A 12,441-nucleotide genomic window follows, 5' to 3' on the forward strand; every position below is an offset into this window, starting at 1 on the left:
TACAATAATTTACTAAAATAGACCTGAACTACCACACAACTCTCATTAATTCACACGTTTTTGATGTCTAAGTGATGATAATTCTAACACAAATGGTGATTGATCAGCTATGTGTATGGTTTGATTTTGCTTGAATATTGAAATTAACAGAATTAATTCAATTTTAATAACAATAGGCTAAAACATGATTTCTATTTACTTGTTGTCATACCCCAAATTCACCCTACCTTCTATACAACTTTCATCAGGTCCATGACCCTAATACACATGCACACATTTCTTATTTCATCATCACATTTGCATTAACATTCATAACCAAAGGCATATTACACGAACTCAAGGCATGGTGTTTGTACCTGAGGAAAAACTAGGGTTTATCTTGGTGGAACTTAAAAAAAACACATAACATAGCAAAAAATCCAATTTTTGTTTATGTAACCTGTTACTCCCCCTCTTCACAAACGTCCATGGGAAATTTATGCATGTGTAACCGGTTACCCAAATCCTGGTAACTGGTTACACCTGCTTTCAACAGACTTCCAAGACCATTTTCGGCCTGTGTAACCGGTTACCCAAATCTTGGTGATAGGTTACACTTGCGCGGACAACAACATTGACTTCTGATTTTTACACAAAGTGATTCCTTTTTTTACACACATTTACCCACATGTTTTCCCTATAAATAGCACACTATTTCCCCCCCATTTTCACAAGCTAGAAACCCCTAGAAATTATGTCAAAATCACTCAAATCCTCTCCTTAAACCTAAACCCAAACTCATAGAATCATTCTCTCTCAAATCACCACACACAACTTTTTTCTCATTTTTATTTTCTTTTAATCCTCTCATTCTCTACACTCACAACTCAGCCCCCTTCACTAATTTTCAACCCTAACCACCTCTATTCCAAACCTCTTGCTTCATATTCAAACTCAACACCACCACAACTTAGTTTACACATTCACACATTTGCTAATGATTGTAACTCAAACTCATTAGCATTTTGATTCTATTTTTGTGCCCAAAAATGGGTGTTCATTCATGGTTTTCTTTTTTTGATAGAGTTTTGAATCAAGTTTGAGACAAGTTAATTTGTTTGGTTTACAATTTTTTGGGATTTTTGTTCTTATTACTTTTCATTTATCATTTTCAATCATACTTTATTATTATTATTATTATCGTTTCTTGTTTTTTTATTTACCTATTGTTATAATTAAATTGGTTGATGACAGATCTTAAGTATCATTGATTATTGATCCTAAGGCTGATTGAACCTCCAACATTTCAAACATGTCGATGAATGATCAATGGATAATTCTTGACACTTTGTGGTGTTGATAGGTTTCACTTGGTTGATCATATTGTTGAATCTCTTGATGATAGATGATACCATTTGTAACTTTGTCACTAACTACTAACTTCTAACTTTTATATTATTGCACTTTATTTCTTCGACATTTAAATTCTCGCAATTTACTTTTCATAATTTATTTTTATTGTTCATTTTATTTCAAGCACTTTATCTTTATGTCCATTATATCATTCATTTACCTAATATATCATTTACTTTGTGTCATTTTATTTCTTGTTGTTTCCTTGTCATTTTGCATAATCAAAATGAATAAAAAACATTAAAACTGAAAAGACTAAAAAGATGTATCATTTGTTACCTAATGTCGGACTTAGATGACTTATTAGGGAATTTGCATTTGGACTATTAGACTATTGTATTTGACTTATTGTTTGACTTGGAGTTTCTTTGGACTTGTAATCTTTTATTACAAGAATGACATTCATGGCACTACCTTAAGGAGAGACATCCTTAAGCCCGTTATCCACTTGTTACCATATGTCATCTTGCACACACAAGGCTTTCTCTTGGGCTACCTACAATGAGACCCTTTATTTCTCTCATTATTTCCTTTGTAATTTTCTGTTATTTAGTTTCCCTTTTAGGAACTAGATCGACGTCACCATTTCAAAATAATAGTAATAAACCCTTGATCCAATGTCAAACGGCCTTTTTCTCAATTAAATTTAAAACACAATAGAAAATACGAATAGAATTGTGCGTCACAAGCCTTAAGTGGTGAAGAATTAGTAAGAATGAAGCTTTCCTATCATTACTCTGAATACTTTGGACCCAAGACGCTCGACTTGTTTGTCTGAAATATTCACCTATGTCCATAGTCTTTGGTTCATGGAATTGTCTTATTCACCAAATATTGACAATTTCATAGATCATTTGGCAGTAGAGATTTTCTTAATTGGCAACCAGTGCCTTTCCTTTTAGCAGATTTTTACCTTACTTTCCACACTCGTCATGAGAAAAAAAGTGGGACTTTCCTTTGTTGTTCTCCACTCCTGCACCTATGGATGAAAACCCACATGCCTCAAAAAGGTTCCTTTGTCTATAAAGATCTCACTTGGCCTTAGAGGTTTGCTTCTCTCTCTGTTGGTTCTGCCTAGTGGTACAAAAGAGAGTGGGAAACTGAAAATGTCGTACTCAAATATGGAGGATTTCCTAATGTAGCTTTGATAGGGACATGTGGTAGCATAAATTATAACCCCATGTTATTCAAGAGGCAACTAGGGCATGCAATGGTTAGTCCTCCGGAAGATAAAGATCTTGTGCCATTCATCACCAATGATGTTGATCCACTCAATCCAGATGTAAGGAAAGTGAGAATAACTTGGACAAAGATCATAGGAATTGGTCAAGAATGGGAAAATAAGAATGTCATAGCCAAAGAAACATACATCCAGTGGGTAAGGGAAAAATCCCAAACAGACAAAATTCCTTTCTTCTTCGAGTCTTCATCTTTCCCTTCAGTTCCTGTCGCTACGCGAAAACTGACCGACTAATGTCTCATCGTGACACAAAGTCACTATCAAATTTTATTTTTCCTATATAAAGAGGAAAGGGTAAATATTTGATAAAAACCTCTAAAGAAAAAAAGAAAATATGGAAAGGATTGGTCTTGCAACCAAATATGGGTTTTGAAGTCGGTTATGCAAGGGGAAGGTATTAGCACCCCTCACATCCATCATACTCGATGGGAACCATTTATGTTATCTATGTGTGGGGCTATTTATCTTTAAAGTTTTCTTATTATCTGGAAAAGGGTAAAGGTTTGGTTTTTTATTATTGTGGTCGCCAAGGATTGGGGCCCTTGTGTCTATGTATCATCATCGGGGGATGAAGAATCAAAGCTCTATAGTTCGTAGTAGAAAATGTTTGTGTGTTGATTAATTTTACCTTGAAAAAAGGTTTTCAGAGTGATGTCCTAAGGCACAAAAATAAGGTTTGATGAGTTGATGTTTGTTTTATGGTTTTTGAAGAGATTGATTTTATTAGAATTACAATAAACACTATGGGTAGAGGTGACTATTTCAAATAAGCAAGTCAATCGCATTGTGTCCAAAATAATCAGAATAAGGGTAGGAAAACTTCATTTTTACTCATTCCCCACTACTTAAGGCTTGTGGCGTAGAATTCTAATTGTATTTTTATTGTGTTTTGAATTTGATTGAGAAAATGCCGCTTGACGTTGAATCAAGGGTTTATTGCTTATTGATTTTGAAATGGTGATATACATGAATATATATAGAGAGAAATAAATGCGAGAAATAAAGAATCTCATTGTAAGGTAGCCCAAGAGAAAGCCTTGTGTGTACAAAGTGACTTATGCTAAGAAGTGGATAATGGGCTTAAGAGCATGTCTTCCTAGGGTAGTGTCATGAATTCTATTCTTACAATAAAAGATTACAAGTTAAAGATGAAAATCCAATTTAGAGCATTGGGTCAAGAATGGAAAGGTCCAAGTGCAAGGGACCTAATGAATCCTCTAAGTCCAATAGTGGGTCACAGATGAATGCATTTTTTGTCTTTTGATTTTATCATGTTCTTGTTCTCTTTGATTATGCAATGACAATAAGTAAATGACAAATGAAATAAATATGCATGAGATATATATACAATGATGAATATGAGAATATAGTGCTTGAAGACAAATGACAATAAAGTAAATTGACAAGAATGATAAATGACAACAAACTAAATTAGGTCAACAAGATCACTGGTTAGTGATCAAAGTTAGTAGTTAGAAATTAAATTGCACAAGGTAACTACCTAGGGATTATCTATCTACAAGTCAAAGGACTCAAACTATGGTGCATCGAGGATAACCTGTCATTGATGCAAAGTACTAAATATGATTCATGATCATCTATCAATAGATTTGGATCAGAGAAGGTTATAACAAACTCAGGTACATCTATCAATAACTTGAAGAGTGGAAGATTGTATCACCCAAGTAATCAAGTTAAAAGTGAAATATAAGTTAACTATCCAAATCCAAGTGTTAGTGGTTAATGAACAATGAAGACAATGCAACATAAATAAAATTAGGAAGTAAAACTCAAGTATCTGAAAGTCGCATCTAAACATCAAGAGGTTTGAACATGATCAACTAAGGGAAATCTATTAACACATTAAAGTGTCAAGAATGATGCATTGGTCATTCATCAACATATTTGAAGTGTTGAAGATTTAATCAACCCTACGATCAATTACCAATGATCAAGAGATTTCCATCAACCAAAACCAAATATAAGGGAAAAATGGTCCAACTAAAAGACGATGAAAATAATTAATGGTAATAATAAAAAATATTTGAATAAACATTTTTGAGTAAAATGAATTATCAAAGGAAAATAAATGGGAAACAAAAGATTAAAAATGATTGAGTGATGAAAATTAATAAATAAATAAAGAATATTTAGAAGAAAAGAAGAAAAGAAGAAAAATAAGAAAAAAAAACAGACAAAGGGGGACACGCCAGGGGTTGAACCCCTGAGATTGGGATTGCAGGCCAAGCACCTAGCCACTAAGCCAAGTGTGCTTGGATGATTATTGATTGTGCGTGTGAATTTTATAAGATAAACGTGAATACAAAGTAAATGGGCCAACAAAGGGAGGTGTGGTCTGATATAGGTGGTGAAATAGAAAGAAGAGGGAGACCCACGGAGAATCAGGCCCAAAGCAAAGAAGAAGAAAAGAAGTTATGAACTCCCTCCCTCCAAAAATCAAATATTTGAAACTTTTCCCACTCCGTCGCGCCGGAGCTTATGGTCGATGGCGGTGGAGCTCAAACCAACAAAAAAACACACGAAAATGTCGCTCTCCCTCTCCTGAGTATGAAAAAAAAACTCAGTCACTCTAACTTCTACTCAGTTCAATGAATCGAAACATAAATCTCAAGAACCCTAGAACTAGAAACAAAAGTTAAATGCTGGAATCGGAACAATTAACTCTGAAAACTTAGGGGAAAGGTTCCCCTAGTTGAGCTCTACATGATGGTAACTCAAACGCAAGCAAATGAAGAGTTTGAGTTCTACCTTCATCGGAGAAGACAATCGAAAAGGAAATGGAACAAGTGAGTTTTTATTCTCTCTCTCTCTCTCTCTCGTACTATGCTTCTATTACTTTTTTGAGAATGAAAATGAAATTTTGTTGTGTTTTCTCAATCTCAATATGTAATGCTAAACGTCATTTGTGATTTTGAAATCATATTTATATAGAGGAACAAATTAGGGTTTGTTCTTTTTGATCAGGAGAGAGGGTAGTGAACTTTTTAGTGCAAATCAATATTTGTCCATTTTCATGTTTTGTTCTGAAAAAGTCCCCTGCAAGTTGTACCTTTCTTTGTTTGCTTGTGGAATGTTGTTTTGATGCTTTTACCCCCTTATGTTTACTACAGTAAAAAATGGGTAATTGGATTTTGTAATGCTGAATGATTTCTTGGATTGGTGTAGGTTTTAAGCTTGGCTTTTTGTTTGCAGTCTGGTTTGACTTGATGCTTTGGCTTGTGGCTAGTTGATGGATGTTGTATGATGATACTTGTAGGATGAATGAAGGAAGGTTGATAGGTTCATTTATCCAATGCGATGGTCCATGGTTGGTCTGCTGCAGGTCAGGTCTTATAGCAGGGTTTGGTGTGGAATGTGTGCATTGTAAGTGTGCAGGTTTGTTGTGCTACACATGTTGTTGTTTCAAATTGCTAGGTCTGGTTATGCTTTACAGGTTTGTACCAATGTGGTTGCTAGGTTTGATGTATGGTCATGTTTGCAGGTTGATGTTCAAGTCTTGGTTTGTAGACTGGTTTGCTGAATGTTTGGATAACTTGCATTATTTCTGCAGGTTTTATGCAATGTTATTGTTGCAGTTTAATCATGACTTGATGCTTTGGATTGATGCCTTGTTTGTTTGGTTTGTAATTACTGGTTTGATGTGGTAACATGCTATATGTTTGTTCATTTTGATTCATTGCATGGGCTGGATTAATGGCATTGGTTTGTGTTGTGTGAATCTTTGTTTTTGCAGGTTTATATGTTATTTGTCATGGCCAGTTTTTGTTTGTGCATTGATGGGTAAGTCAAGTCCATTATTCGGTATGGTTCAGGTCTTGGTTGATGCATAGCAGGTTGTGTATGTGGTTTATCATGGCTTGTTGTATGATTGTGTATGTTGTTGCAGGTTGATCATTTGGTCCGGTTTGGCAATGTTTTATGGAAGTTGCAGACCTGAGTTGGAATTGCTTTGCAAGTCAGGTCCATTTGGTGCATTGGTGTATGTCATAGGTTTGCATTGCAGGTAAGGACATGTGCGTTGATGGAAGGCATGGTATTTTTTTGGTATGCACATGTTGTATGACTTGGTTATGATTTTGATCTATTTGCGTCATTCTGAGCATGTTTGGATTTGACTTGGTATAGTTTTTGTAGGTTTGTAGGAATGAACATGAGCATTGTGTTATACCCCAAAATTTTCCCTCCCTTTTTTACCTTTTCACTCAACCCTTGACTTGAGAATCATCTACACACACTCATGCTTCATTCATGTCCATCATTCATTCATTGATACTTGATAGTTAATCACAATAGATTTAGAGCTCTTGGCTTGCAAAGCTAGGGTTTGTGTGTAGATAAAATCTTAAAGGTATGACTTGGCTCTTAATTTGATCATAGGGTAAGTGAAACCCTAATTTTCCTGATCTTTGAGACGTGGATGCAAGAAGACTTCATCATGGTGCTCCTCGGGTCATTCAAACCCTAATTCTTGATGATATGGTTATTGGGATCTTGTGGATACTCTCTCGGTCTTATCTTGGCTATCAAAACCCTAATGGAGGGCTCATACATCGGAGATTTGCTTGTGAAGCATCTTGATTGATGCAAAGACCTTGATTTAAAGGTATGGCTCATTAAAACTCTAATCAGGGAGGATATGGTCCTATCGTACCTTGTGGCTTGAATATTCATTTAGTAGCATTGAAAACCCTTATTAATGACCTTGAGTTCCCATATATCATGTGGGTTGCATTGGAAAACCTATTTTCTTGGTTCATGTTATTGGTGTACCACTTGTTGTGAAGCCTTGCTTCTTGGTTTGAGGTCCTTGATTGTTTGATTTGTATCTTGATCTTGGCCTAACTAAAACCCTAATTCATGGATTGGGACATCTAATAATTGTGGTTTACATCATGAAATTATTGTTTATAATTAACCATATATAGATCATGGCTTGTTATATGTCCATTTGTTTCATGACCCACTTGATCCAAGGCTTGGTTTCATTCATATTTTATTCATTTCCATAAGACTTATTCTATGGTGCATTACCAATCCTTGGCCTCATGTTTCATAATGTGTCATGATTAAAGTTTCATAGTTTTCATTAATGTACATTGACTCATTGATCTCAAGATCATATTGCATTCATGGTTTCATAAGTGCATACAATAGCATGGGTTCAAAGAGATTTCAAATAAGGAATTTTGGAGGAAAGTGACAAAGAATGCAAATCATGTTTCATTACTCATAAGTAATTTCTCATCTAAAAAGATTACATTTTTATTCATATAAAAACATTTTACAATGTCCATATAAGAACACATACAAAATTACACAAAAACCTATTTTTTAACCTACATTTGACTTTGGTCAACTGTTGACTTTTTGGTCAACTAGTTGACCAAAGTCAACCCACCTAATTCATCCTTAATCCTAGTTTCCATGTTGATCCTTCATGTTTCCATATTCATTTGTAACTTCACGAGTAAAGATTGCTTCATTTACAAGAAACCATGTTTCTTCACATCTCATCCATGGCATATGCATTTCCAATAGTGTGGCTCCAAGTGATAAAATAAGCATGCATTGACATCACGATAGGAATGTTAGGATTTGCAACATGAACATACAAGACAGCTTGCCATTGCATTAATCACATTCCAAATCCATACAATACAAACTCAAAGTAATTAGCAAACACATAACAATTGCAGCCCATGATTTCTTTGGCAAACCATGACATTCATGGCATCCTAGTTGGGTCTTCCATGCTAAACAAGTTTTCAGGTTTATAACATAGATTTAAACCAATGATAAAGGCCACTGAAAACTTACTACAATCGTTTCTTCATCTCATATAATAGAAGTTACATCGCAGCATTTAGCTTTTTTTCTAAATAATCCTACCAGTTCACAGCAAACTAATCTACTGCAGTGTCAAATCCACTGTGAATGAAAATACCAACCTAACTGAGCTAATATTTAACTGCACTTCAAGTCCAACCTGACCGAGCTAATAATTTAAACAATTTGTTAGTTTTTAACCTACACCAAATTATGGTGCCATGGCAAAGCACTCAGGATTGCAATTAATTGTAATTTCTAACATAACAATTAAGTGACAAACACATAACAACTCAATTATCCAAATTCAAAATGGTACATAACTCTATTTTACTTTTTAATTTCATTTCAATTTTCATTTTGTAGCGGTAAAATTTTTGAGATTAAGTTATTGATTAACTTAACTCGCAAAGCAAGAGTCGCCACCGCGCTTTTATTGTTTCAGAGGAAAAGGGAAAAAGTACGAACAAAACCCAAAAAAGTTTTAAAACAGAACTAATAAAAAGAGAATAAGGGTGTGGGGGTTAGTTATGCAAGGGAAGTTATTAGCACCTTAAATGTCCATGGTACTCCATGGGGACCTCATTAAAAATATTCACATTTTAGCTTGAAAATGGTGTTGTTTATTAAAAGATTCGAGGGATGGGAAAAGAAGCATTTTTATTATGATTTTTGTGTTTGCAAATACTTTTAAAGTCTCATGCCAACGTACCAACAAAGTGCAATGGATGACAAAACCTCGTAGTTCATGGTAAAAATAACAAAGGAGTTTGTTTTGATTCATTTTTTTGGAAAAATACATTTTGTGATTTTAAGGAGAATACTCAACTAGTCACCCACAAATATGAGAACTTTGCATCATCATGAGAAGGGCTCCAACTTGCATAAGAATCAACAAGTATGCCACTAGCTCTCACAGATGGAAAGGAACTATCATCAATACTATGGAGATAGGAGGAATACAACTCAACTATGGAAATGGCTCATCTCTAATTCCTTGAGAAAAAGATTAAAAGAGGAAAGTGCACAAAAGGCACAAAATGGTTTGAATGAGTTAGACATTTTTAAGTCCTTTGAAATTGGTCTAAGTATGCTTAAGATGGATTGACATTTATTAAGAAAAAGGTTTTGAAAATCACTAGACAAAAGTCAAGGTTTATTGAGAAAAATGATTAAAATTAAACACAAGAAGGTTTTGAAAAAGAGAGAAGATTTTTGAAAATTAAAGAAGGGGACGGAGAAGAAGAGACTATCCTAAAGCAATAAAGTAAAAGCTAAAGAAGAAAGATCTAACCAATAGATAGCAAGCTTTATGACATAAGTCAAGCAAAAACTCCCTTCTTGGGATTAAGCTCAAGCAAGCAAAATAATGAATAATAATCCATTCGTCAGATGAAACCAAAGTAACCAAGCTAAGTCTTCATAGAGAAAGTCAAGGTATCAAATGGATTACAGGGTCTCAAGTCACAAGTCCCAAAGCAAAGGTCAAGATATTTATCCTAAGTCCATAACTCCACAAAGATGCCAATGATAGTAACCACAAGTCCATGAATCAAGATAATCAAGTTCCATTTAGAGATTTTTTTCCTTTATTAATGTATTTTAAGAGAAAATGAAAGTCCAAATGGATAAAGGAAAAAGAGAATAAACATAAACAAAGGTCAACATGGAGAAAGAGCAAATATGATATAAGATGATAAAATAAAAGCATAAAGTAAATAACAAGAATAAAAAACAGAAGTAAATGACAATAAAATAAAGTTAATATAATAAGATGTTAGTAAATGTTAGTGAAAGAAGAAAAGATATTTTGGTCACTTTTTCGAGACCACTCAAAATCCACTCACAAGCATGAAAATATGAACCTATACATCATTTATGAGAAGGGATCCAACTTGGATAAAGTCAATAGGTATGCCAATAGCTCTCACAAATGGAAAATGAGCAAAAATTTCATACAATGCCATGAGGAATAGGAGACTTACAATCTCACTTATAAAAATGTCATTGCCTTTGGGACAAATGTAGCGCTATGTTAAGCAATCGTAATTGGACTTATGTAGAAGTCACAACTATATGAGGTCGGTCAATAATAATGTTTGTGTTAATACATGCTAGAGAAATGATATGTAAATCCTCCTCTTAAAGCTACGCCACACAAGAAAAGAAAAAGAAAGGGGAAGATCAAGCACAAAGGCTAGGAGGATGGTCCATTACTTCAATCCATATTTCATGATACTTATGACAAACTTATGCATCAATCCAAAGTACCTTAAATAATTCATGATCACTTAGAAGGTAGATTTGAAATGATGAAAGTTCATGAAGCACTAATCCACACATCATGAACAAGATGGACATAAATCCATCCAATTGATCAAAGAGAAAAGAAGGGGATGAACAATAAAGGGGACAAAAGTGGTCACACCAAAATTGAATCACAAAGTTGATCAAGTCATCATCAAAATCAATCATCCATTTTGGTGAATTAGGGTTTTCACCCCATCAACGCCCAAGATCCATTAAGTTTTACGAGACTTGGAGTCAAAATCATCATGATCAAAGGCCAGCAAAAGTCTACAAGGTCAAACAAATTTTAAAAAACAACTAAATGAAAAAAAATGTATTAAAGGTATTTTTAAATGATTTTAAAATGGGAATAAAATGGAAAATTCACAAAGTCCTTCAAAATACCAAAAAAATGGCCATGAAAATTATTGAAGGTTGGAAATAAATTGAGAAACATGAAATAAAATATTCAAAGTTTAAAAATGCAGAAAAGTATTTTTAAACCAATTAAAATAAAGTAGAAAAGAGGAAATTCATGAAAAATACAAACTCAATGAAATAAAATATAGAAAAATAAATATCAGATGAAGAAAAATAAAAGAGAATTTTAGAAATTATTTTGGGATTTTTTGGATAAAAAATGAAATTACTACGAATTTTTAAAGAAAAAGAAATCTAAAATAATAAAAGAAAAATAATTAAAATCAGAAAAAACCAGGAGTGTTGGATCATGCCTTATTAATTGATGTGGTAGATCCAACACTCCAAATGATGAGAAACACGATGGAATGCGCTGCAATCAAAACATGGGGTCGAGTTTGAATTTAACCAATCAAAACATTTCAAAATGCCAATGTGTCTGGCCCAAACTCAGACCACCTGAGAAATACTCCGGTCATCTTCTCTGGTGAGCTCTCACCGGAGTTTCATCATTTGTTAACATCAAGACATAAGACCACCACCATTGTGATCCTCTTCTCATCCCGAATTCAACCTTATGCCTCAAATTCATTTATGCGAACTGAGTAGAGGGAATTTCAAAGAAGTTTCATAAATAAGTAAGCCATGAAAAATAAAATTAAATGATGAAGATAATCAATCAAAACCAAATAAGTTAGGGGAAAGCATCAGAGAGTGAAGGACTACATTGTGGTAACTTGTTTGAGTTTAAATGATGCCCAAATGGTGATCAGAAGTTGATGAAGCTTGATCTAGTTAGAGTAATTCATAAGGTCTTGGAGCTTTGGAATTGTTGCAAAATTTTCATACGATGCCGATGGAGCTAATAAAATCAAGAAAGTGGATTGAAACATGCTGAAACTCAAAACACGATAGTTGAATTTTATGGAAAAATTTCAAGTTGCAGCAGGGGATTCTTGGCACTCCAAAGCTTGCAAATGAAGGAAAAATCTTCCTCTATTTATAGGCAATGTGATTGGATCCAAACACATGTGGAATGATGTTGAATTCATGCAAAAAGAATTTGATCCAAGTGTGTGAAAAGTGTGACTTGAAACTCCTCAAAACTTAGTCAAATGATGCATTTTAAGTATCAATTAACTTTTGGAGGTTTGTTAAAACATGTTTAGGACCAAAACACTTGTTAATTTGGCTTGGAATTGAGTTTAGTCATGATTAAATTTCAGGCAATGGTGATTTCTTCATTTTCAAGT

Source organism: Lathyrus oleraceus, chromosome 4 (assembly GCF_024323335.1).
Source record: "Lathyrus oleraceus cultivar Zhongwan6 chromosome 4, CAAS_Psat_ZW6_1.0, whole genome shotgun sequence".
Taxonomy (NCBI): Eukaryota; Viridiplantae; Streptophyta; class Magnoliopsida; order Fabales; family Fabaceae; genus Lathyrus; species Lathyrus oleraceus.